Source organism: Numida meleagris, chromosome 1 (genome assembly GCF_002078875.1).
Source record: "Numida meleagris isolate 19003 breed g44 Domestic line chromosome 1, NumMel1.0, whole genome shotgun sequence".
NCBI classification, from domain to species: domain Eukaryota; kingdom Metazoa; phylum Chordata; class Aves; order Galliformes; family Numididae; genus Numida; species Numida meleagris.
In genome coordinates this window covers 103,199,284-103,226,322 of record NC_034409.1, presented here as the reverse complement: position 1 = coordinate 103,226,322, position 27,039 = coordinate 103,199,284, and the positions used below count along the sequence as shown (strand labels likewise).

General features: G+C 43.8%; 1 long non-coding RNA gene across 2 annotated transcripts; it reads left to right on the top strand.

Annotated features, from left to right (window-relative positions):
- LOC110402448 lies at window positions 11-24,041 on the top strand. Of its 2 annotated transcripts, none has more exons than XR_002441088.1 (2): window positions 11-123; window positions 20,440-24,041. It is a non-coding gene; the product is annotated as an uncharacterized LOC110402448 (long non-coding RNA). The 2 variants fall into 2 exon arrangements; XR_002441092.1 differs by having other exon boundaries at window positions 18-148.

The window sequence follows — 27,039 nt, the reverse complement described above, 5'->3', positions numbered from 1 at the left end:
GAGCCCCGCCCCCCAACCCGGTAGGCTCTTGGGTTCGGCCTTGAAGTACGTTCCCGCAGTGCTTTCCGGTTCGGCTCGTTTCGTTTTCTTCCTACAAACAGCTCAGCCGACTCCCCCAACCCGGTAGGCTCTTGGCTTCGGCCTTGAAGTACGTTCCCGCAGTGCTTTCCGGTTCGGCTCGTTTCGTTTTCTTCGCACAAACAGCTCAGCCGGCTCTTTGCTTTCTGTGTTTATTTATTTGTTAATCATGGGGGAAGTGTTCGCTGTGAACTGCCAAAGCCCTTGCTGGTGCTCTCCTCGTTCGTGGCCTCTTTGGCCTCAGTGCAGGGCTGTGTGCTGCTGTGCCCATCCTTTTAACGGCAGATGGGTGAGGTGTCCTCTGGGCAAGTGCATCCTGACAGCCAAGCGTATTAAATATAACCCTTATCAAGTGTTGTGAGAGTTATTCATGAGGAGATCTTTGTACTTAGGAGTAAATCCTTTCCTCAGAGGGCAGTGAGGTGCTGGCACAGGCTGCCCAGAGAAGCTGTGATGTCCCATCCCTGGAGGCACTCAGGGCCAGGTTGGATGGGGCCCTGGGCAGCCTGAGCTGGTGGGGGGCAGCCCTGCCCATGGCAGCATGAATTTGTCTCATGGGACAAGTGTTATATATGGCATGATTACTTGTTTTTGGGTTTCCACTTTTGAAGGGCTCTTGGCATTGTCCAAGTATTCAAAGTTGAAAAATTCCAGTTCCAAACTGACTTCTGAGAGGCAGGAGGTGACCTGGAAGCAGCCTCAGGAAAGAAAGCTAAAGGACAATATGAATCTTAGCAGTCAGTCCTTCTGGGTGGTTCACTCAGATCATACCTCTGCAAACACAGAGGTCTTGTAACTCACAATTTTTATTTTCTTCTTGTCTCACTTATCCTAAGCACGGATTTCTTTAAGGCTGTTTTTTACATGTGATGGGAAGGGATGCCATCCAGATGGACCTCGACAGACTCGAAAGGTAGGCCCATGTGTACCTAATGAGGTTCAACATAGCAAAGTGCAAGGTTTTGCACTTGGGATGGAGTAACCCCAGATACGTATACAGACTGGGAGGAGAACTCCTTGAGAGTAGCCCTGCTGAGAAGGACCTGGGGGTCCCAGTGGATGAAAAACTGAACATGAGCCAGCAGTGTGCTCTTGCAGCTCAGAAGGCCAATGGTTTCCTAGCCCCCATCAGAAGAGGGGTGGCCTGCAGGGACAGGGAGGTGACTGTCCCCCTCTAATCTCCCCTTGTGAGGTGCCATCTGGAGTACTGCATCCAGAACTAGGGCTCCCAATACAGGAAAGATGCGGAGCTGTTGGAGAGGGTCCAGAGGAGGGCATGAAGATGATCAGAAGGCTGGAGTACCTCTCCTATGAAGATAGGCTGAGGTGAGGGAGCTGGGCTTGTTGAGCCTGGAAAAGAGAAGGCTGCGAGGAGACCTCACTGCAGCCTTCCAGTGTTTAAAAGGGGACTATAAAAAGGAGGGGAATCAACTTTTTACAAGGGTAGGCAGTGATAGGGCAAGGGAGAATGGTTTTAAGCTCACGGAGGGAAGGTTTAGACTGGTAGTCAGGGAGAAGTTCTGCACAGAGAGAGTGGTGAGGTGCTGGAACAGGCTGCTCAGAGAGGCTGTGGACAGTCCGTTCCTGGAAGTGTTCAAGACCTGGTTGGATCGGGCCCTGGGCAACGTGGTCTAGTACCAGATCTGGAGGTTGGTGGCCCTACCTGTGGCAGGGGGGTTGCAGCTCAATGATCCTTGGTGTCCTTTCCAACTCAAGCCATTCTATGATTCTATGATTTTTTATTTCTTTGTTAACTGCTTTATCAGCACAATTTTTAGTGAACCCTCTTTCTAATTTCCTGCCGTCTTTGCAGAAGCTTCCTGAACCTGCTGCTCTTTCCTGCACAAAACATGAAATTACTGTATGGGTCTCTTGGTCTCTGAGCATTTTGTGCTGAAATTTCTGAAATTCATCTGCACTTTTTTCCTCTATTTATTCCCTTCTCCCTTTTTTTTTTCCTGACCATTTCTTGTCTCTCCTCTTCTTTTGACTATAAATATAGTTTATAATTCTTTAAACTATAAATATAAATATAATTCAAACTATAATCCATAAATACATTTTAAAGATAATTCTTCATGTTTCACACTAGCTTTCCTCATTGTCTCCAGTGATATTCCTTGGTCATCCAGTAAGTCTTCTGTCTGGCCTCGGTACAGGATGGATGAATGCTGGATAAAAGCAGCTTTCCCTGGTTATTTACCTCTGATACGCCTATTTATATTGTTATATTTCCATTTTTGCTATTTTTATTTTGTTCTGAGCCCAACTGTTCAGACTGTTCTGAAACCTTGGTGAATCCAAAATTAGGAAATATAACTCCTTAAAAAAAACTGTGTACAGTTCAGTAAAAAAAATTTGTATATTCACATATAGAATCAGAAAGATGCAAAAAACATGCAAGGTTTGAGAAGTAATTTTTAAGACTTTCTTGACTAAACAAATTGGAATGCAGTCTTTTTTGGCCTGAAGGTGATGCTATTTCTCTAGGAAAAAGCATTCGAAAAGATAACGGAGTACTTTAGAAGTGCTTCAGGAAGTGCTTCCACTAAAGTTAGATATAGACCTATTTAGGTTCTTGTACTTCATATTAATAAGGTTCTAGAGATGTGTTTCATGAGCCGTTTGGAAGGTTGAGACTTCTCTTAGCAGAACTCAAATGTTTCATTAAACCTTCCAACATATGATGGACAAACACACTTAAAATAAGAGACTTTTCCTCCTCTTTTTCCTCTTTCCTCTTTCCTCTTTCCTCTTTCCTCTTTCCTCTTTCCTCTTTCCTCTTTCCTCTTTCCTCTTTCCTCTTTCCTCTTTCCTCTTTCCTCTCTCTTTCCCTTTGTTAGATCCAATGTATTTTCATTTATACGGGGAAATACACTGTTTCATGTTTGCAGATGATGAGTTATTCATCTGACTTTCTTTTGCCTATGCCTCTATGCCTGTGTTGTGTAGGTTCTTGCTGTCTCTAGAATCACAGAATCATAGAATTGTTTAATTTGGAAGGGACTCTTAAAGATCACTTAGTCCAACCCCCCTGCAATGAACAGGGACACCTACAGTGACATCAGGTTCCTCCATGCAGCCCCGTGCAGCCTAACCTTGAATGTTTCCAGGGACAGGGCATCCACCAACTGTCTTCTGGGCAACCCGTTCCAGTGCTTCACCGTACAGGTTCTCCTTTCTCTGCCTTATGTGCCTTGCATTGTATCCTGCTTGCAGTGCATGGTGAGTCATTGAGGTAATGAGCTCTCTTTTTGGAAAAGGAAGCTGTCATTGCACATATGGATTTAAAAGGGGATTCCCACTGATTTCTGATTCTTAGCTGGGATTTCTAGATACTTCTGTAGCAGAGATGACATAGACTACCTCTCAACATTGTTTATTCCAGAGAACCTGAAACTTTTCTTTTGAAAGTGCTACCTGAAACAACCTTGATCGTTGTCTCAAGAGGATACGCAGGTGCCAGATTGAATCTTTAGTTAAATCTCACCATTTATTACATGGAGAATCACAAGTGGGAACATGATGTCATTCCTTGGAAAGGGGGATGCTGAAGAGGAATGGTGACTCCCTGCTCTCTAGTCAATACCTTTCACCTCAGTGTCTGTTTGTTACACTTTGTCTCTAAGAAAAGGAAGAACTAAAGATTGGAAGCACTTGCTCAGCTTTATAGGAAGTTGAATGTGTTTTCTAAAATGTGGCTTGTGTTTGAAAACAGAGAATTTTCATTTGTGGCTGGCTAATCAGTATGGGAAGCTCAACAAAAGTGTGGTTAAATGTCTGTGTAACTTTATGAGACAGATAAGAAAGCAGTGCTAGGCAGTTATTTCACATCACCCCATGCTTTGGCTATAGGCTTCTGCTGTGTTAAATGAGATGAGAGGAGACCCTTTGAAGAGGAATTGTGGTAGAAGCCAGCACAGAAAGGAAGCAGTAGGAAGGAAAACTGAGGCATTCAGTAGTTATAAATAAAATAAAACAAAAAATAGGTCATTTACGGAATATTTTCTTATGCTTAGAGTGATATCTACAATGGGCTCTCCCAGCACCTAAAGACAATTCTGTATCATCACACAACAACATTGAATATAATGAAATTAGTCATGGGAACTTTCATACAAAACTCCAGTGAAACATCCATTTCCAGCCACAGAGTAAGCCATGGAAGAAATTCCGGTACAGTTTGCATATAAAATATATGTGGCAAATTGCATTTCAACGCATGTGAATTGCAAGATAGTTTGCTGAGGATTTGTTTTCCTGGCAAATATTACTAACAAAATGTCTCCTTTATTAGAACAGTTGTGACAGGCTTTGATGCCATGGCATATCACACAACTGAGTCAGGATATGCTTTGGCATTGCGCTAACAGCCAGATTTGTACCTGGCCTGTAGCCTTCACTGCCTGCAGTGCAGTAACTAAGGCGATATAGGTAGAGCTGGTTCAGCCACGTTCTGCGTGAAATCATGCCACCTCTGCGAAGTCAATGAACCCAGTAGGGTCTGCAGTAGGGCAGTGCAGAACTCAGTCTCTGGTGATTGATATTCATTAAAAATTTGAAGTGTATTTCTGAATAAATAGCACTGAACTAGAAAATGTCCAATGCTTTTTGAGGCTGCTGATCTCTCAGAAACTGTATGATTTTTTTTTCAAAATACTCAGTTTTGAAAGAGCTTTAATCTTTGATTAGAACCTGGTAGGGTCAGTGAGCTGCAGAAACTGCACACTCCAGGAGCATATGATAACACATTATTCCCAGCATGGGAACATTACTTTCACAGTTTTCTCAGATAAATACAAACATAGAAACATGTAATGAGTGTTACTCAAAGCAGAGCATGTATCAGCTGGGATTTCACCGTCTGCAGGTTTAAATTCAGCAGTGTCCCCAGAGGTTAATCAACATTGATGGCAATTATTCTTGGCCCACACACCAAACGAAATGAATGTTTATCTTTTTCCTGTTTTGCTTCATCTCTTGGCTAAGTAACATGGAAATATCAAAATAATACAAAGATTCTGTTGGGGCTGCAGCAGGCTGACAGAGTAGTTACATTCTATGATTCTGTAACTCTATGACTTGTTTGGTGTCAGCAACCGTCTCCACTGCCTTAATCCTAAGGGAGAAGGAGGTTATATAGCAGCTCTCCTTGCTGCGAAAGAATGAAGATTCACTACAACCTTGATTTGAGGATGTCATGGTTTTGTGATTTTTGGTTATTGGTATTCCACATCATAACATCATGTAGTGGATGTACCTGGTTCTCAGAAGAGAAGGACTACTACAGTCCCCACGGCACTTTGCTCCTTTGTTACCATTTTCCAGCCAGAAGGAAAAGATAAAAGCTCACAGTATAAAAACTTGCAGATCACGAGACCTCGTCCTTTTTTCTGCCCGTCTCTCGTCTTGGCAGCACCTCGCTCTCCAGCCGTCTTATCGTCGGTAGTAGAGTAAGGCCTACCTTGATTTTGGGACATTCTCTCTCTCTGTATTGGATTTATCAGCTTAAATTGTAATTATATTGTATTATAGTGTGTTTTTTTGCATTCCGATATTTTATTTAGTAAATTAGTTTGTTTCTCCTCAGATTGTTGCCGCTGTTCTTTGCTCTCAGGGCCATCTCCTTACCCTTTTCCCCTTTTCCCTTTTCCTGGGGCGTGGACCCGTGGATCCCCCGTCCCCTTCGTCACAGAACCGGGCTGGATGCCTGTAAACTGTTGACAGAGGAACAGTTCAGACTGTATCTTGGGGTTTTATTCCTGTTTTCCCTTTGGTAAACTTCAGCCTCTGGTGTGCCTGGGGCTTAGATCCCTGGGTCTTTTGTGGTAGGTGCTGCATCCAGCATGTGATGCACACAAAGCACTGTGTAGTTGCCAAATAGGGGCAATTAAATGTAGAAGTTCCTGTAGCCATCCAGGCATTGACATCCATCCTTGGTCTTTCTTACACAAATTAGCTGAATGAAATAAAGGACATTATTAAATAGTTACACATGTGCACGTGAGTAAAGAGCCTTAAAACAGTGGGAAAAAAGTGTTAAGTTTTCCACTGCCCAGTTGTAGGTTTCTCAGCACACACATTCTGTCAGAATCTGGACATTTTATTTGCAAATACTTGGCCCACCTGTTAGTGTGGTGCAGAGATTTTCTCTCTTCCCCCAGTTTTTGAATCAGATGAATGCTCACTTTTGCCTCGTGAAGGTGTCTGAGTAGATAAGAAGAGAGAAAGTGGATGGAGGCAGAAATTGCAGAGCTATGAGGGTCTGTAGTCCCCTGCTCTGTGCACTTGGGTGGATGTGGGAAGTGGGCTTCACAGATGTGGGCTGAGGATTCTGCTTCTGCGGTGTCTTCTTCCTGAGAGAGCTGTGGTCTCAGGCATTCAGCCTCACTGCTTTGCAGTTTCTCTTCCCTCAACACTTTCCTTCTTGTAAGTAATCACTTAGTGGCACGGCAGAGCCCAAGAAGATCACTGTTAATATTATAATAACTCTGATCAGTATTCTTTAGTTTGGGGAAATAATATGTAGTTTTACCAGATCTACAGTTGGAATTGGAAACACGTCAAGCTCCGATCATTTCATTTTACAGTTTGGAACACCCTGTATTCCAGGTACTGGGTTTGTAGTGAGGATGTGTTGTTAATTATCATTAGACCTCTGCTTTTGATTAATGCTGCTAATTAGTTTCTGTCCTCGACTTTTTCCAATTAAGGAGTAGATGCCTTGGTGCTAAACACCTGGGCATATTGTCTAATTATATCAAAGAAACACGTATTCTCTCTGTAGGTAATTATTTTAACTTTCAGTGGTAGTTTTGTACTAAACAGAGGTGGCTCTGACTCTCTGAGCAATGGCACAGGAAGCTTCAAGACACCAGGAAAATGCTGCAGAGTGAGCAGTGTTCTGGGTATGAGCTGCTTCCTGCTGGGTATTTTCTTGACATGTGCATGAGAGAAAGAATCACCTTTCTAATTCTTGCAGATGTAGGGCTCTGAAAGGAGGAAATATAGAAATATAGAAAATAGAAACAAAAGGAAGGAAATATAATACTGCAACCCTGTTCGTTAAATTAGGTCAGGGGCAAAAAACTTGCATTGCATTCAGAAGTGGCTGCCTGAATACATCCAAAGGCCTGACACATTCTGGCTGATGTATCCTTCTGATGGAGGGTTAGAAGAAGCAGACCCATGTGCAATGGGCTCCAGGGAGACCTCAGGGGAAGAAAAAGGTTTGACTTTGAGGAAACAGCCTGCTGTTCCTCAGTCTCCTTCCTGAATGAGCTGCTCAAACCCGCCTGAATATGACAGCAATGTCACCTGGAAGACCTGGCTCTATTGTGTGGATCTGGCTGATACTATGATGGACGCCACAACCCTATATGGGTCTGGCTCCCTCACTCCCCTCTGGGATGAGCTGCATGCAGTTCCTGCCACTCTTTTACTTGCAGCTGTGGCTGGAGGTGCTGCTCTTACTCTACAGAAACAAAGGAGCTCCTTTTCAGAAGAGAGGACTCCTAAACCAGAGGTTTGACTCTCTTGTTAGCATCATAAGGCACATCATGGCCGAGGCTGAGCCTGTATGGTGCAGGTAGTGTGAAAAGCAGATGCATCCCACAGCCTGCATCTCTAAGTCAGCTCCCACCCCACTTCGTGCAAACAAACAAGATACAGCTTCAGACCCAAAGAGTTTATTTTCTAAATTGAAAAGATAGGGACTGCCATATTGGAGCTAAAGGAGCATGGGTTATCCTTACTTTGATTTTAGGAAAAACAAAACAAACCACCAACGACCAAAACCAGAACTGGGAACTGAGCTTCGCTTGTGTTGTTGGGGACAGAGAAGGGACTCACAGATGTCAGTGAGAGACGGGTGGGGAAGTGGCGAGAGGACTGTAGCACAAGGAGCCAGAAAGAGATTGAGAATAATGGAGAGCATTAATATTGGCATGTCACATTTCTGGGACCAAAGAGTTTACTGGTGTACAGGAGGGAAGGTAGAGGATTATAATGTGTGCTGAGGTGAGATTTTTCTGCTGTGTGACTTCTGAAGCAGCAGAAGCAGGGTAGGCAATGGGGCCAAGACAAGGGGAAATCAGTCTTGCCACTCAGAGCCATGACATCCTTAACATCTTTTGTCTCAGGGGTAAGGTTCTTCTTAAACTGTCTCAGGCTTTCAGGACTGAGGATGTAAATTTCTTTTGTATTTTTTATTGCAATTTTCCCTGCTGCCCCTTCCCCTTATGCGTATAGTGTATGTGAAGATGTTAGAGGGCACTCAGGTCCCAGAGGAAGCAGATGGGAGTCTGGTATGAGGCAAGTAACAGTTAAGATTAACTATGTTCGAAAGTTTCCTGTCCTGGTCTTCTCTTCTTTTCTGAAATATACAATGGGGGGGAGGGATCGCTACATAAGCATTGCTGACAATGTTTTGCTGTTTCCTCCCCAAGTAAATGATAACTACTGTCCCACAAAGACAACACAGTAAAGCCACAGCCAGCAACTTGCTGAGAGAGTAGAAACAATAGTGGTCTGCAGGGTAACCAAGGTGCCCCTGTGCAGCCTGCCTACAGCCACCTACTCAGGAAATGCACTTTCACAGAATCATGTCGTCTCAGGGGTTGGAAGGGAGCTCAAGAAGTCATCGAGTCCAACCTCCCAGATACCCTACAACAGGTCACACAGATAGGTGTGCAAATGGGTCTTGAATATCTCAAGGCGCAGAGTTCCCCAACTATAAGGCAGTTCTGTGGAGAACAAAAACACCCGGTATTTCTTCATTCATATTTTCCTAGTTGATTTGGCAATATAAATTTGAATGGCAAAAGCAGCATCTCTTTCAAAGAACTTCAAATTCCTTGTATGGAAGCCACTATAAAAGTGCAAAGTATTCTCATGCTAATAATGCAATGTAGTGGCATGTCATGATTCTGCATATAAAATCAGAAAACTATCATTTTCCTTGTATGCATAAACAACTCGTGTTACACTTGTAAACAATGGATGGAAATCCAGAGAGGATTAACGTAAATAAAGGAGTAGATATTTTTCAAAGGCTAAAGCTTCACAATTCCTGGAATTACAAAAGAATGGCACATTTATTAAACTTTATTTTAGAGAAACCTTAGCATCTATTTACTTTGAAAATATTTTTTACCACAATCTGCATTCACACTTGCAAACGTGATGCCAAATCCCATAAAGCAGCCAGTTCCGATAATCCCTTTGTAAAGCCGTCCAAAGTATCTTTGTGTACCACTTGATGAAAATATGAAGTTATAAAGGAGTTCCCAGAAGTTCCATAGACAACTAATGCGTTTATTTGGTATTGGATTTTGGACAGCAGTGATTAGCCCAGTGTTATGTCCTTTGGCTTGGGAGACTGTCTATTCCTCTTAACTTGCTTGCTGGTCTGTGCTTACGTGGGTTTTGGTTTTGTCCTCTGTGACATGAAAATAATTTTCAAAAAGCAGATTCCTTTCATTGACTGTTTGGTCCCACTTACAAATTCCTAAAATTATCTCCTACACAAACAAGTGAAAAAAGTTAGTCTGTTTAACATCTATTCTGTCTGGTGAGATCTACCCTAAAGTGTAAAATTTGGTAGAAGTTACTTAGCACCGCTAGAACTTCTTTGGGATAAAAATACTTCTCAGTGCCTACTGAGAATGAGCTACCATATAAGTCTCATAAGTATGTATTCATAATTAACCCATTTGTTTTATCATCTGTTTCCTTTTATTCCTCTCTGCATCCATGATGTGTGTAGCTGGTGCACATAAGTGTGGCCCCTTGCGTTGCTCAAAACAAAGAAACTTTGTCTCATGTTATTTAGTAGCTTTTCAGTCACTGAAAATGCTGGCACTTATTGTGAAAAAGTAGTTTCAGAACAATGCCCATCACTTTTTTTTTTTTTTTTTTTGAGAAAATCAGTGTGGTTCTAGAGTTTTGTTGTCAGGTGGAAATTAAATGTTGTTTTCCTTCTCTGTGGTACAAATCATTTGATTAAAACTATACAGTTTTTTTTTTTTCTCAAAGATTACCACATTTCATTTTTTGGGCTATTTGCTTGGTCTGTACATTTCTCTGTGGCATAGAAAATAGGTGGCATTGGATTTTGTTCCTCGCCAGCTCTGAGATGGAATAAAATCCTTTCATTGTGTGTTATGGATCACTGATGAGAAAACTCCAGTGTGTTTAATTCAGAACAGATCTTCAGTGAGTCCTCTCTAAAAGCAGGGTCAAAAGAAATGTTCTATGAGCTCCACACAGTCTGTCTCCACACACTGGCCCCAGGCACACATGAGTGTTGCTACAAGCTTTTGCAAGCACCCTTAGTGCTGAGAAGCCAGGAAAACCCAAAGCATTTGGTGGCTTGTGCTCCAGCTCTCAAGTGTGATGATAACAGCTACAGTGGTGAATTAGAGAGAACTGATGATCACATGGCTGGGAAAATGGTTGTTGGTTGCAGGGTGACTCAACAAGTGTGATGTGATCTGCCCCAGATTTGGTGCAACCTAGGGGTTTGGAAGAGCACTGAATCGACCTGCCGTTTTCCTGTTGGTTTAGGTGGTTAGTGCTGACAGCCTCAGCTGGTGTGAGAGACTGTGAGAGAGTCTGTGAATGCACAAGTGAGGGAAAATCCTGGTGGCCTTTGTTTAGGACATCTAAATGTGTCCCCTTAGAATTCATAGAAATCCAGGAATGACCGGCTCGTGGAGTGGACTCAAGGAAAAAGTTTAAAAACAAAGACCTACAAAGCTAGAAAGAGTCTGAGTCCATCTATTTTAAACTTGCTGCCTGACAAAAGAGGAAGTTTAACAACTGTATTGATAACTATTCCAATGTTTTTTATGTTCCAGTAACAATGACTGAGCTTTATCTACCCTCCGATCTTGTTATGCCACGTGTGATTTCATGGGCTTGTATATCAGGCAGTAACAGCACTGAAGAGAGGTGATTTCAATTAGCCCAGCTGTCCCTGAAGTTGGAGCAAGTAGATGAAACACTGCTGCTCCATTGCTGACAAGGGTCGCAGTGCCTGGACTTCACAGTGCTAGCAAATTTGCACAGTGCCTTCAGGATGCCTACAATACGGCTTAGGATGAGCAGATTTCTGATGTGCTGTTCCCTGTGCTTCTGAAAAGTCCTTTCCATACCTGGTACATTTGCTGCTATTGCAAGGGCTCTTTGGATGGAAATTCCCACCAATACGTGTATCTTGGATCTGTTGCACAAGCGATGCACAGTCCTCAAGGTTTTTCTTGGCTACCAGGCAAACAACTGCACTGTCACTGTATGTGACATTTTTGTAGTCTACAACGCATTATTCCAGCTGGGTTATCTCTCTTCTACTACTTCACCTGCTCAGGAATGCTCCAGCTGCAGATAGAATTTCACCTTTGTCCTATCAAATGAAGCCAATTGACTGCTCGATCAATAACTGACAATGACATAAAAAACATGTTCTATTACGTTTTCTGGGCTACCATCCATGGAAATGTTAGCACACTGCACTCTCATTACCATACACGAGGGAATTCAATGTATATTTCCAAGCAGGGGTAAGCAGAAGTTTGTGCACAAATCCCCATGAACAATGCCGTGGGATTTGTGCAGACTTCTGAACCATCCCCCTTGGTGTATGTGAGAGCATTAACTAGTCATGGATGAATGTGTTATTGACTCTGAGTAAACAGCTCTTTCTAAAGACTCTACAAAGTGTTATAGGTCAGTAATACACAGTAAATAGATGGAGAATTACACTGTGACGGTTTAAACAAAAGAGAGAAAGAGAGGGGTGCAGATAATGAATCATTAATAATCCTGAGTTTTTGTGTTGCTCTTTAAAGGTTGTCTGACGGAGGGAAGCGACAGGGCTCCAACTCCACCATGTGATATGGACATCAGGCTAAAATATAATTTTTTTTCCATCAAAATGTGGCTCCACTCTGGTGTTACCAGACCCAGAGTGATCTGCCCAGGGCTTCCAACCACAGTTGTTTGCTATGAACTTGGCTGAAATGCAAGGCTAGTAGCAGAGATCTGAGGAGAAGAAAGGGTCTCGGAGATAATACAGATTTTCTTTTCATGGATTTTTTTTTTTTTTTTGTAATATTTTGGCTGATAACAACCTACCAGAATGTGTTTGGCCTACAAATACTGAGCTTGTCTTGCTTAGACAAAGAGTATCTTTGCACTGCCCTGCTGTCTGTTCCTACATAATGGAAAATAGAGCTCTGATCAGCTGTATATAACAGAGGAGGGAATATTCTTGGCCTTTAAAATGATATGAAAAAGTAGGAGCAGATTAACTTTTACTCAGCACAGTAACAATTTCCTGATTTGCTTCAATAGAAAACCCCAGACATTCAGAGACTGCTGATACCTTCTCAAATGAGAAAGGTAGCTCATAACCCAATAGCATGATTTTTTTAGAAAAAAGAAGTGTTCAACTAACTGACTGCCATTAAGAACTTTGCTCAGTTATGACTATAGCTGAGCCATCCATGAGAAACATATATTCTGAAATGATGTATGTTCATGCATTGCACAGGTGAATCCAGTAACCGCAGAAATTAGTTTTGTTCTGGCTGTGCGGATGCAAGCTTTTCATATTGCTAAGCAGAGTCTATAGGAGAAGATGCACTTTGACAATTATTGTTTGGGGAACAAAGGCTTCCTGCTGCTCCTGAAGGTGCCATGTCAAATGGGATGTGCCCCGTTAAATGGGACGAGACGTGGCAGGGAGAAACAGCCTCCGCTGAGATGGGCATATGGCCCTGGTGGGACAGCGACACCTGGTAGGGTGAGGATACAGAACTGAACTTGCAGTCTAAACTGGGTGCAGGTTAACTTCTGTACGGCCCTGAGCTGCATGGTCAGTACTTCACTGGATGAATATAAAGGATAACCAAAGCCTAATCTGCAACGCTTGTTTGACAATTTTTAAAAAACTTTTTAAAAATGGGGGAAGAAGCACAAGGAAAAGTGGGATCCTCAAACTCTGTATGTCTTTGAGTCTATATAGCTAGACAGATGTGGGTACTTGTCTTATATGTGAACCAGTGCTGATTCTTTCTTTGAGCCACATTAGCTCTTGAGGATTCAGCAAAAGCTGTGTAGCACTCAGCAGGTTCCATACATATGTTTAACTGTTTACAATTTCACTATGAATGCAGCTCTAAAATTTTGAATCTAACTGGCTCGAGTGCTATGTGCCATTGTTTCAAGGAAAAAAATACACCACTTTTCTTGTCTGTGAATTCAAATGTGTAGGGAATGTTTTTTTTTTCAGGCTCTCCTCAAAACAATTTAGTTTTTAAGTTGAGAAAAAGAATAAGGTTGAGAAAAAGATTAACAGTGTGAATGTGTGAGTCTGAAAGCTAGCAGGTGTGCAGTCTGAAATAGAGGCACGTCTTCAGCCATATAGAACAGTTTGAGTCAGAAGGGGCCATTAGAACTCATCTGGTCCAACCCCCCTGCAGTGAACAGGGACACCTACAGCTCCATCAGGTGCTCAGAGGCCCGTCCAGCCTGACCTTGAGTGTCTCCAGGGACAGGGCATCCACCACCTCTCTGGGCAACCTGTGCCAGTGCCTCACCACCCTTATTGTAAAACACTTCTTCCCTATACACAGTTTGAATCTCCTCTCCAGTTGAGGGAATCACCCCACCAGGTTTCGGTGAGGGCAACTATGTCACGGTTTTTTAGTAACGTGGTGGCATCCAGCTGCTCCTGTTTGTTTCCCAAACTGAGTGTGTTGATGTAGAGGCACTTCAGCTGGGCGGCTGGCCTTGTCACCTTCTTGGAAGGTAACTCCTTAATTCCTTTGAAGTGCTTTCCTTGAGTTTCCCTGTTGACTTCTCCTATTGCCTCAACATATACTCGATAACCAGAAACATTTACTATTATGAATGGGGCACACAGGGACTCACTAATGGTTTTTAGCCAGGTGGGAAGAGCTGCTATGGAGGAATCATGTATGGATTGGAAAATGATGAGAAAATTGTTAATTGGTCAAGCGAGAAAGCATCAAGAATACAACCCCTTTTCATTCATTCCCTTTACCTCTCCCCATCTGCCTTTGAGTGCTCCTGAATTAACTTTGCAGCTCTTAACTTCTGATAAAACTGCAAAAATAGATGGCACAAGGCCCCGTGGGTGACCTCGTCTGAGCAGCTGAGAATGGGCCATCTTGCTGGCAGACGTTCTGGGCTGGTGTGTGGGGTCCAGGCAGCAGCATGCCACATCCCCTCCGCATCCTGAGCAGGAACGTCCTTGGCCTTTGGGGTCGCCGCCTCGCCTCCCAAATGCCAGCCCCAGGCTGTGGTGTCAGCAGTGTGATGCAGAGGAGCAGTGGGGAGAGCAAAGGACAAGTGACATCTTTGGCTCAACTGCTCCCTCGGAGCTGCTGTGCTGAGTCCAGGGCTTTTCCTGGCTCTGTGCTTGGCTGCCTGCAATATTGCTGCATGCCACTCCAGCGAGGCCTCGGCACCGCGCCTCAGCCTGTGGCTGTTGAGTTGTTGTGTTGGTTAATTAAGGCTGGCTGCCTAGGAAGGCCCATCTGTTCCCAGGTAAACTGTGCTGCTATTTTTCCCTTTGGCAGGCATACAAAAAGCTCCCATCAGTTTGTCCAAAGGATGGACGGGTAGTCTTGTGTGCCAGAGCCTGCATTCCTTCTCTGCTTGCCTGGAGTCACAACAGCCAACGCGGAGTCACACTGAGATTGCCATGTGGTAATATAAAAGACAGGGCAACACCCTCCCCTACAGTGCGTGCTAAATGCTTGCAAAACATCCGCTCCTCTTGCTCCACTACTGGCAGCTCCTGTGTCCTTTGCTTTCTCTGATGTTTCCTCTGGCTGTGGCTATATGGACGCCTCCTCACCACAACTCCACTCTCTGATCTGCTACAGGTCTCTGATCATCCTCAGCTCAGAGCTCCAGAGAGCCACCCAGGATGGGAAATGTTTATCTGGTCCACAAGTGTAACTGTGAGCTTGGCACATCACGGCTATTCACACACGGGTCACGGTTGCTGCAAGAACAATTTCTCTTACCAGCTTCCACCCTGGCATGTAAGGAGCTGAAGTTTCCTCCATTTCAGAGGCCAGATACTATAAAGGGAGATAAACAACTTGCCCTAAATCTGTGCTGTGTTTTTCTGAAGCCTAGAAAAACACCTGGATTCTCACCTGCCTTTGCTCACAGGATGGGGACATTGTAGGAGATGTTAACCATCATGGACAGGGCACCTTCAGCTGCCCTTCAGGAGAACTGCTACAAGGTCACAATGAGCCCGTGTTTTCTCTCTTCGATCCCTTCTCCCATCCCAATCATGACTGCTATTATCAGCAGAAACTACTGAAGTAGAGAGAGTTTGTGGAGGAACAGCTTGGGGATTTGGTGATACTCAAGAATGACTTCAGTGCAAAAATCATTATTTAAAATTTGACTTGATGCATACATGGACACTAGGGCCTGTTATCAAACCAAAATAATAAAGGGGAACTAAGAAGACCAATCTAAGTCATATAAAAGTTGTTTAGGGAGGAGGGACTGGCTGCATTTTTCTCCTCTGGTGCAAGGAGGGAGTTCTGAAATAGGATGGCTGCAGCACAGCTGTCATGTGCCAGCTTCTGACTTCCTTTGTCTGCTCTTCCTGTGAATTCAGCTGTGTTAGCTTAAAACGTGGCTTATGAACAACCTGGTAAAAACTGTGCAATGGGGAGCAGCTTGGACAGGTGTAGGAACGTGTTAAATCTGACTTGAGCCCAGCACTGGCCCCTTGCCTCATGGGAGCACTGGGAGTTGTCTGAGCTGACACTTTTGCTTGCAGCTGGGACCAGCTAAGCATTTGCACACCGAGGATGAGGAATTTGGTTGGGCTGACTGGTGGTAGCTGCAGAAGCCTCCATAAGATGTCCCCATCCGACCATGTGCCATATTTCTTTTAGAAAGACATGGGTATTCCTTCTCCTGGGCACTGTGTCTCAGGTCCACAGTGTCACAACACAATTCATGTAAAATGAGGTGGAGAGCTTAGGCTAATGAAGAAAGATCAACAAGATAATGCACCTGTGTAATATGAAAATGCACAAACCCCAAGCCCTGATATACTGCCTTCCTGAGATGCTGGGATGTAGTTCTCCCCATAAGTTTGGTGGCAGCTCCTTTGTGATCTTGCTGCATGGATGATGAGGTGGTTGATACTTAGACAGGAGTAGCTAAGTTGGTGCTGCGAAGGCAGTCAGCAAAATAGCTGGGTGTCACGGTGTACTCTTTGTAAGGGATGCATTGCTTTTGCAAGCTGCATCCATAGTCTCAGTGTTCTCACCTTTCTCCTGGAGAGCTAGTCACAGGCTTGGGTTTTGCAGATTCCTTGTCTTTTCTCTGCCATGAAAAATACAACACTTTAACTGAAAAGTCCCCCGTCTACTATACAGCATGTCAACAGGTAATGAGCAAATCAGGTATTAAACTGTGATGGGAGGCTAATAAAGTAAAAAAAAAAAAAAGTCAATCTGTTTAGGGAAATATCCGAGTCTGAGATGCACTTGCTCTAAAATGAAACAAGAGATATTTTATTTTTTTTAAATAAAAGAGTCTCTGGGGGAGCACAGCTTTGGGGCTAATTTAGATGACCATTTTCTGTGCCTGGTTTCCTTCTCCCTGTGAACAGGTTGGAAATGAAGATAACAATTCTGTCAGAGGTGCTCAGATCACACTGGCAACAATCAGCACATGTTTTGAATGAATAAAATGAGGACATTCTTGCCAAGTAGTTTCACAAATGTTCAAATATAGTCAAACAAAGACTTAATCTAGGCTCAAAGACACGTATCTCAACAGATGTGTGTAAACTAAATCAAATCCCCTGGGAACAGTACTTAGGAGTTATTCTTAGGCACTGGAAGGACAAGGATGGTCCATCTGTGAATTTATTACAGGAGATGAGAAGCATCATATGAAAGTCATTTCTGGACTGGAGGACAGCATGGTCGATTTTTCAGGGAGTTTAGAGGTCATTCCTAAAATCGATATTTAAATGAAATAGAATCCCTAAAAATTAGAACTGAAAATAACATGTGAAGACATTAATTTACCAAGGTGAGTCTGGTTAGGAGGAAGACAGGTAATTTTGCTGCTCCATTCAGTGGGGCGAGGATTTTGCAAAGTGTTCGGAGTGATATACAAATTTTTTTACCTGCTCTTGTGACATTTTCTCATTTGTCAGAGTAAATCTCTTGCATTTCAGGAGCATAAATATTTAAGAAATTTCTGATTTAAAATAGCATGAGAGATTTCTGGTGGAAAGGTGCACATTCTGTGGCAGATTATTACAGTTACGCACCACTAAGAAAGCCAAACAGATACAGTGAGTTCTTAAACCACATAATGCAGCCCTTTAGCTTAAACCTCCAGAAGAATGTCTCTCCATTATGCTTCTGCTCCTCTCTCCTCTCTGCTGAGCGTATCAAAATAGATTAGCTCTGCTACATGCAGAATTCTGAGCTGTAGGATTAGTCTTGGGAGCAGGCACCAAAGTTTGTAATTTCCTAGTAGTAGCTCCAATGTAAATGATGTAGGGGAGTCAGACTAGATGATCTCTAAAGCTTCCTTCCAACTCAAACGATTCTGTGATTCTATGATTGCAGCTGGATCAGCATAGCTCAGGTATGGCATACTGTCCATCACAGAGGAATATCGCAATCCATGGAAGGTCTCACAGACCAAACACTATGCCTTAATTTTAATCTGAGTGCTCAGCTGTTGGCAGATACAAATCTGAAGGCATTAGGATCAGTTCTGTAGAAATCTATCCTGTCCTGCAAACAAGCCTTTACTTCAATAAGCAAGCGAGTTTCATTCTGGGTGTAGGAAGAAAATATGAAATAGTTTACACACATCAGAGAAGTTCTGCACATCACATAAATGTAAAATGTAACATAATTTTAATCTGAAAGAGAAAGTGAAAATAGTCTTGCTGATACAATTTCAGCATGTTCCTTCTGGAGGCTAAACCCATGCTAACCATTCACCTACAGATATGTTCGAAGAAATGAAAACAAAAGTTCCATCCTAAGCAAACCAGACAGACAATCATTGCCACCCAGAGATATGAGCAAATGAACTGCAACTTGCTAACTAAAGGAAGTCAGGAAGGCTGCAGAGAAATTCAGTGTGATTGGTCTGATTAAAAAATGTCGAGAGGAATGCAGTATGAGGTCAGAAGTCATTTGGTGTGTGAAAGTCAGACTCATAGGAAGCTTTGCATGCTGCAAAAGCATGTTGCAAACAGTTGCGCAAGCTGCAGAGAGGCACTCTGAGTTGATGGCAAGGGGCTGGACGTGTCAGCAGAGCACATGCAACAGCTCCTAAAGCACAGGTGGATTGTCCACTGGAAGGATGAATGACACAATGGCTGGGGATGAATGAATTGGCAGCCTGAATAAACAGGGTCAGCTGGACTTTGGTGCCCAGGTATTCACTGGTGTGAATGAATGAAATCTGGCTTCTGCAAGTGAGCTCATCCTCACAAAGAGCGTGCACGAACCAACTGTAAACAGCCAAGACAAAGAGTAACCGTGCTCAGCCTGAACAGAAGATCCATTTGCAGGTTAGGCAGAAAGGAAGCACTGAAATTGATTTGTGTAGAAATTGTTGGCTGTCACCTCCAAATTACTGAGATAATTTCTGAGACACGTTCATCTGTGTATTTGCTTCTAGGAAATATGTCCATGGATTATTTCCAATTACTCTGTTTCCATCCTCAAAATGCACTATGTTTCTTCACTCCTTAATTGCTAAAGAGCAACGATTTCCAGAAATTCCCACTTCTGCATGCACTCATCCAGCTTGAAGTTTCTTTGCTATATGTGGAATTTGGATTTGAAAACAAGTAGTAGTGGATACTGAGAGCAGAGATGGTGAGAGGGAAGCAGGATGTTGCTGTCACTCTCTGCCAATGTGCTGTGTTTGAGATCTCGTCCTCGGAATTGCCAAAGTTGAGCCTTATCTCTCCATCTGGAAGCTGTGGCTGGTTTCAGGAGAACATAATCAACCTTCTCAGTAACATCTGATGTCTCCTCCCAGTGTATACCACTGTGTAACTTCTGTGCAAAAATTAGGAGTGGATGACTTCAGGAGCTGATAAATGTTTTAGAAGTTGTAAATGTTTTTCCTACCCCTATTCATAAGGGAATAAAGTCTATTTACACCACTCAGGCATCTGTCCCCTCTAGGAGACTTCTAAATGACACTTTGCAGTAATCACACAAAGAATAAAATCAAAGCCTTCAACAAAACTTTCAACTGTGTTTTATTATGATAAACACAGACATCAGAAAAAAAAAGCCAAGATACATTTTTTTTCTCTCAGAAGTACTTGTTCATGGTGAAAGTGTTAATATGTGTAGCTTGTTTTCTTCTTCACAAGATCTCTTGGCAAAACTGGTGACTGTACTTGCCACTCTCATCAAAGTGTCAATAGGCCAGAGACCAGACTGAGTAGAGATTGTCAGTCTGTGTCACCTGAAGACTTGGACACCAGTTGCTTCCATAAGCTCCCAGAAGCGCATCTTAGGTGATCAAGGTGCCTAACCATGGAGCTGCCTAAATGCCTGCTTATAAATGTGTCTAGCACTGCTCTGATCCTGATGATGCTGTGCCAAAATGTCTGTGCTCAGTGTGATGTGACAGTCAGTCATTCCCTACTAGCCTTGCATCCTAACAATTGTACACCCAGCTTCCACAAAACACAGCTACTATTTTACTCGCAAATGCTTTTTCTATAGTAGCCAGCAGTTTGGTTTATCTTCCACTTGTGCCCAAGGGAATTTGAACCTGTGTCTTCCATCACCGTGATGAATGCTCTCAGGACTATTCTGTACGGCCTTCCAGGCTTCCATGTCTGGGGCTGGATGTGCAAAATGAAAAGTGGGTGGTAATGTATTTTGTTAAGGAGAAGGCTGGTAACTGCTTAAATGTGTATTCAGGCAGAAATAAATATCTGAATGCTTAATTCTGTGACAAATACTCAGTGTTTGAATGTCCTGAATATGGCCCTGTAAAAATAATAAGTATCGAGGAACCCTGGGGTTCCAGGGCTCATCCTTAATGTACATCCTTTGTGTGTCCTACTGACTGACTTCAGAGAAGCAAACAGGGTTCCTTGTCACAACTCTGTACACAATGTGTTTAAAGCTATTTAGATCCTTGTCAGCTGTTTGCATTCACATAGACAACCTCCTTAATTGCTTCTCCAGTGCAGGAGTGGTAGCATTCACCTGAAACACCTCTTATGCTGAAGTCTTGAGGGAAATAATTTTCTGCTTTTTTTTTTGTTTTGTTTCCATTCAGGTAAAAACAGTCCTGATTACTGCTTGGAAACTCTGCTGAAGGCAAGATTTTTCTCTGCCCAAGGATTACTCCTGTCTGTGCTCCTATCTTCAGAGGATGAACTGGACGCGGTGTGCCATAGCTGCAAGAAGCAGGAGGGTGCACGAAGTATGAAGTGTATGAGATGTTATGGCTCTATTTTCTTGGCAGATGGAAAGAAGCCTGGGCCTGACTCCACAAATTCTTCTTGTGGAGATGTAAGTCGGGATAGGGCCCGTTCTTCTCCCCTCTAGAGACGTGGAGAGGAGGCAGCGGTTGCCATGAAGCCGCCTTGCCCTCTGCTATCGGGTATTTCTGTGCTGTTGTGTGCATATACCTGCTGCACAGCAAGCTGCCCTCAAGGAAACAGCGCTAGCTGTCCCCACTTGCAGGCTGAGCAGCTGTTCATCTGATTTGATTCAGACTAGGCAGTTACAGAGCAGCACAGGTGACATTTATTTAATAAAATGAGGCTTTCCGTTCAGTACCCTTCAATACCAGAGCCTCTCTCCCTTCTCCTTGTTTTCCAGCAAGGAGATTTCAGCCTGGCTCCCCCCGTGGGGAGAGGCCACTCACCATGGGAACTCACCAGCTCTGTTTTGCCCTCTCCCTGACTCCCTGAGGCACGGGGTGCCCTGTGGTGCTGCCACTAGCACACATCGACGTCTGAAGGCCCGCAACAGTGCACAGGGCTGGGGCTGGGCCTGGCTGCGGCCCGGCCAGCAGGCTGCGAGGGGCCTGGAGTAAACAGAGGCAGCTGGTGACTCAGCATGGTGTGGCGGGCCCACGAAGCATGGCAGATGCAGCTTCAGCTGTTACCGGGTGCCCAGCACCGGCCCCCGAGCCTGGGTCAGATGAAGGAGCCGCCGTGATGGTGACAGGGTGGTGTCAAACTGCCACTCTCCGCCTGAAGGCTGCCACGGCTCTGCGGCAGCACAGCCCCCGGTCTGCAGGCCAGGGGACAAAAAGATCACGTTTGTCAAGGATTGTGCTTTTACACTGAGCTCGGCAGTTGCGGCAGAGTTCTGCTTTTGGAGTTCAGGATTTTGCTCAGAGCTGCAACTGAAATAAAATTAAAAAACCCACCGCTAAGTTACCACACGTAAAGTATAGCTTCTCCTTACCGACAGGAGCTTTGGGGTACAAGAGGAATGAGAGCAAACTGATGCTCTCAGCATTCCATCCTCTTGTCATTCATCACCAGTTTATTCTCCTCTTGAGAGGTGGCATGCTGCAAGGCTGTCAAACCGCCTCACAGAGAGCAGTGAGCGATCAGGAAAAAGTGCCACAAGCTTGGGCTATCCCAAACCATTCCCTTCCATTCCCCCATGGCATTGCAGTGGCTTGAAGAAGTTAAAACACTCTGTGGCTGTCTGCATTATAGTGTGACACTGAGATTTGCTGTGAAACACGGATTATTTCTCCTTTTGTGACACCCAGAACATATTGATTACCCACGTAGATTTTTCTAGTTGAACATTCCTGTGTATGAACACAACACTGTGAAGCATTACACTTTTTAGGAAAATATTGGAATCAGAAAAATGGACTTCTGACTTTCCCATTTAAAAACTTTCTCCCATGGAAGTTAATTGAGAGGCTTAAAAACACCCAAGTGTTGTCTTTCTGGCTCTGCACGTGCACCAGCATGTACACTGCGAGTACATCCTTCAGGCACAAAATGATACATCCATCCCTCTACCAAATATATATATATAAATATATATATAGTTCTAAAAATAAATTATCTTTCTTTTCCTTTGTCAGGATAATCTTTAGCTGAGTAAACAAAACCACAAAAATAAAATAAGGAGAAATCCTTGGCAAGGCATCAAAAAAAAAGAAAAAGAAAAAGAAAAAGCATTGTGATGGGCCAGCTTTAGTTCTGCAACTTAAAAGGCATCGTCTTTAGATCTCTTTTATTCAGGTTCTGTTTGCTGAGGGATCAGCCCTAGGCGTTTGTGGATCAGTATGAACTGAAGCCTGAGGCAGCATTGCTTCATTGCTGGTACGGGTGTCTATAGAAACAGATGTAAAAAGATAAGGGGAAAAAGGCAAATATAGTACGATGATCAAAGACTCTCTGGGAAGGTTCTCACTCAGTCCAGACCTTTGCTGAAAACCTGGGCTTCTGTGAGTTGGGGAAGCTCACACTGCAACTGTACAACAGGGTCTGCCGCAAGGACTCATTGCTTCTTAATCCTAGATGCACAAAATTAAGCAGTGTATTTGTATATATTTTAAAGCCTAAATAAAAGCTGATTTTTGAGTATGAGAGATGCTTATGTAAAGCTATATTTTAGCTTAGCACATTTGGAAACCAGGTGAGTGCTTTGTATTACCAGGACAACTCATTCTTATTTAGCTGCTGCTTTAAGAGTCCGTAACAACTGGAGCTGTGATTTAAGAGCATCTCCCTTCTATATGATCATATTCTCAGCTGTTATTGTTTCATGTATTGTTTTATTCCTTGATAATTTTCTAAGAAGTGTGCTTGTTTGTTGGTAAAGAGAGCCATCTGAACTGATTTTTAAAATTTATCTGCATTTTCCATTGCAATAGAAAAAGACAAGAAGTAAAATCTGTGCGAAAGCTCAAGCACTATTCCTAAGATCCCTTGGCATTTTTTCTCTTGACATGTTTCCACTCAGCTGGTTGCATAGACTGCATGATGCAATCATGGAAAAAGACCCACTCTGCTGGGAGGGATTCATCCTGTCAGAAGGCAGGGGCTTGAGATGCATGTGGCCGTTCTTGTTCTGGTGGTGCTTACAACACTGCAGGCTTCCAGTTGTTCCCATAAAGGGCAACAGAACTGGTGACTTCAGTGCAGACCTCCTTCCCCACTTGCTCAAACACTGGTACTTGAGGGCTACAGCACTGATATCACCCAACACCTTGCTAAGGGAGATAGTGGCTATGGCATTGGTTATTCCTGGAATCTTATTCATACAGTGACCACAGCACTGTCTCAAACTGGTTGCTGGAGAAATGGATGGATAGACATCTTGCTCAGTGGCTGAGGACTGAATGAGCATATGCCACTAAGGTACAGCCAGAATGTCAATATGATTATAAGTCAACCATCTTATCCCATAAATAGTGAGCAGCACAAGAGCCTGAGCGCATTTGTGTACGACAGTGAGCTGCACAAGATCTCCCATCGAGCAGAGATGCCTCTAGGGGCTACACCTGAACAGAGATCCCTCATGCCTTGATGTCAAGAGACTCCTAGCTGTCACTTGCTTTGTAAGCTTCACTAAGATTATATCTTAGATTGACTGTGCACATACAGTCCCTTAGACAAAAACCATTGATCAAGTCTGGGACTAGGAGTGAATTCAGCCCATCTGTGCTCCTTACCAATGTGGTTCAAGGAGTTTGGAAAGCCAGGGGGTCCACTCTGTGCCTCATAACTCAATGGGAGGATCTCATGGATGAGAGTGTTTAACCCTATCCTCTGTATAATACACAACCAAAAGTACCTTGCCATCTCAAATCTTGTCAAGTCACTGTCTTATTTAGGGTTAAGCTTTGCTAAATCACTGTTTTATATTAATAAATATATTACTGCTTTTCTTTTACGAGTGAACTGTATACTCCATCCTTGAGAAGCAGTGCCAGAAGTGGGTCATGGCCAGGCAAAAAGCCCCTGCTCAAGGTAGCTTTTTGCCCTGAATCCTCCACTGAATATCAAATACATAAGGTCAGCCTGGCTTGTAACACCCTGTGTGGGTTTTTCAGAGGGTAGTTTAGGCTGGAAGGGCCTCAGGAGATCTCTGGCCCAAACTCTTGCCCAAAGCAGGGCCAGCTCTGGGATCACACCAAGCTGTTCAGGGCTTTGCTCAGGGAGGTCCTGAAAATCAAGAAAGGACCCTGCACAACCTCTGAGGTCAGTGGCTTAGCCCTGCAAAAAGTAGCCAAAGGCAGAAAGAAAGGAGTGGTGGAGGGTGTATGGAAAGCACAGAACGCTGTGGGCGGTGCCTGGAGGCAGTCTGAAGCGGGGAGCAGTGGCTTAAGAGAAACAGTCTGAAGGAGGAAATTGTCTTGTAGGGCATGCTAATGTGGGAAGGTTATTCCCAAGGCAGCATTTGTCTCACCGTTGCTTCAGCACCCACTCTGAAGGAGAATTCCTCTGTTTTCAATGCTGCAGAGTCTTCATGGAGAATTCTGGACCAGGATCTAGAGAAAACCCTGCACCTGTGCATGCAGTGGAGGGAAAATGATTCCAGTAGGTGAAGGGGGTATTAGATAGTTCTGATTTCAGAGCATTCAGCACTGATTTCAAGGACTGATACAGTGCAGCAACAGTGTTGACCAAAGGATAAATCAGATTTTTGTGTCATCGAAGTATTCTGTCTGGCATGTACAGAGCTAGCTCAGAAGTAGCCTATTTTTTACAATCTCTGTGTGGTTTTTAAAAAAGACAAATTGCAGGATGCATTCACAGTATATCTGGAAATATGTTACCTGCTGTTAATGGAAAATTATTTTACAATGACAGATAACAAAGTACTGTGCACAGAAAAACTCATGAATCTTGTCCTGTTTTTCTCTTTGGCATTATTTACGGATGTAATTTATCTGTGTTTTTAAGACTATTGTAATTTACTACCAACTCTTTTAAAATCACAACTCCTCAGGCCAGAGAACTGTTTTGCCATGTGGGCAGCCAATATGGTTACGAGGTTTGTGGAAACCAGGGGTTTCCCACTGATACCATCAGATCCCCAAGATTAAAGACTGCATTTGCTGACAACAAAACACCCAGCAGCAGCAGTTCATGCATAAATGCTGGAGATGTCAAGAACATAGTAGGTCAATTTGTCCCATCCCCATCACAGCCCCATCCCTCTGGGATGCATTTCTTCTCCTGCTTTGTCCTGTCTACTCTGAACAAGTGATGGGACTTCTGCTGTGGGATTTACGCTTCAGATTAATGAGCTGCAAAACTTCACATATGTTTAAATGATTGTACTCGATCCCCCCTGTTTATATCTCTGTTGTCAATAAGGTGGCAGAGAGGCCAGCACGAATCCATTCATCAATCCACCTCGCCTGCGAGACGTGGCCGGGTGTAGCACCTGACACCATAATAAGCATCAAAGCTTTCGCACCTGATGTTAGCGCAAGGTGCCTTTCCTCCCCAAACATCTGGTCCCCTGGTAAATTGTTACACTCACCGCGCCACTGCTCCCCAGGTTATTGCCGAGCCTGGGCTGGTGCGTGCTGCTCGGGGTCTGTTCTCAAGTTGTTGCGATACGCCGGCCGTATGATGACAATTAGAGGCAGTTAGTGCGCAGATGAGGCTCGCGAGTGGCAGGTGGCGGGAATGGGGCTCAATTAACTAACATGCACAAAATCCTTTGCTAATGAGGCTGGGCCACCCCAGACGAGCAGGAAAGCATGTGTCGCTGACAGCAACAGAGGATTTGAAACTGAGAGAGAGAAACTGGTCAACAGGTATCATCAGTGGGCAAATAATGCTTTCTATCTCTCCACATGTGGATTAAGGTGCAGGTTTAAGCTTGCATGCTGAAAGCCAGTGGCTAAGGCTGTTTACTGGAGAGCTGGGAAGAATTTATTTTCCCCATCTTTAAATCTGCTGCTGTCTTCTCTTTTCCCTGTGTCTCCCCATTAACCTGCTCTTTTGTGAGAGCTGGGCAGCAATTACAGTGCAATGCGAAATTAAACATCATCCCTTTGTATTGTGCAAAGACTGGTATGCAAGGCAACAGAGGCCAGAAACATAGTTAATTTTCTTGGCTTTCAATGTAGGTCATGTTAAAACAATGCAAAGGCTGTTTGAGATGAGTTACTTAAGCCATTTTACATTGTGCAATGTATTACTCTTTGTCCCTCTGTGTTAAATGGTAGTTTGCAGTTAGAAGTCACAGATAACCCACCAAAGGAAGCGTGGTCTGCAGGTGGAGGGAGGTGGTCCTGTCCGTCTACTCTGCACTGGTGAGGCCTCACGTGAAGTACTGTGTCCAGATGTGGAGTCCTCAGTACAGGAGAGTCATAGACCTATTGGACTGTGTCCAGAGGAGGGCCACAAAAATGAACCCAGGGATGGAACACCTCTCCTATAAGGACAGGCTGAGAGAGCTGGGGCTGTTCAGCCTGGAGAAGAGAAGGCTCTGGGGAGACCTGGGAGTGGCCTTTCAGTATCTAAAGGGCAGTTGTGAGGAAGAAAAGGACAGACTCTTTAGAAGGGTCTGTGGTGATAGGACAAGGGGAAATATTTCTGACTTAAAGAAGGTAAATTTAGGTTGGATATAAGGAAAAAAGTCTTTTACAGTGAGGGTGATGAGGCAGTGGAACAGGTTGCACAGTGAGGTGGTGGATGCCCCATCCCTGGAGACATCCAAGGTCAGGCTGGATGGGGCTCTGAGCACCTGATGGAGCTGTAGGTGTCCCTGCTCATTGCAGGGGAGTTGGACCAGATGACGTTTAAAGGTCCCTTCCAACTCTAAGGATTCTATGATTTTATAATAACCCATGAAGGATTTTAATTACTGTAAAACTATTTCAGTGATAATTCACATTTAGAAGGGAAAGAATAGCTTATTAACTACTATA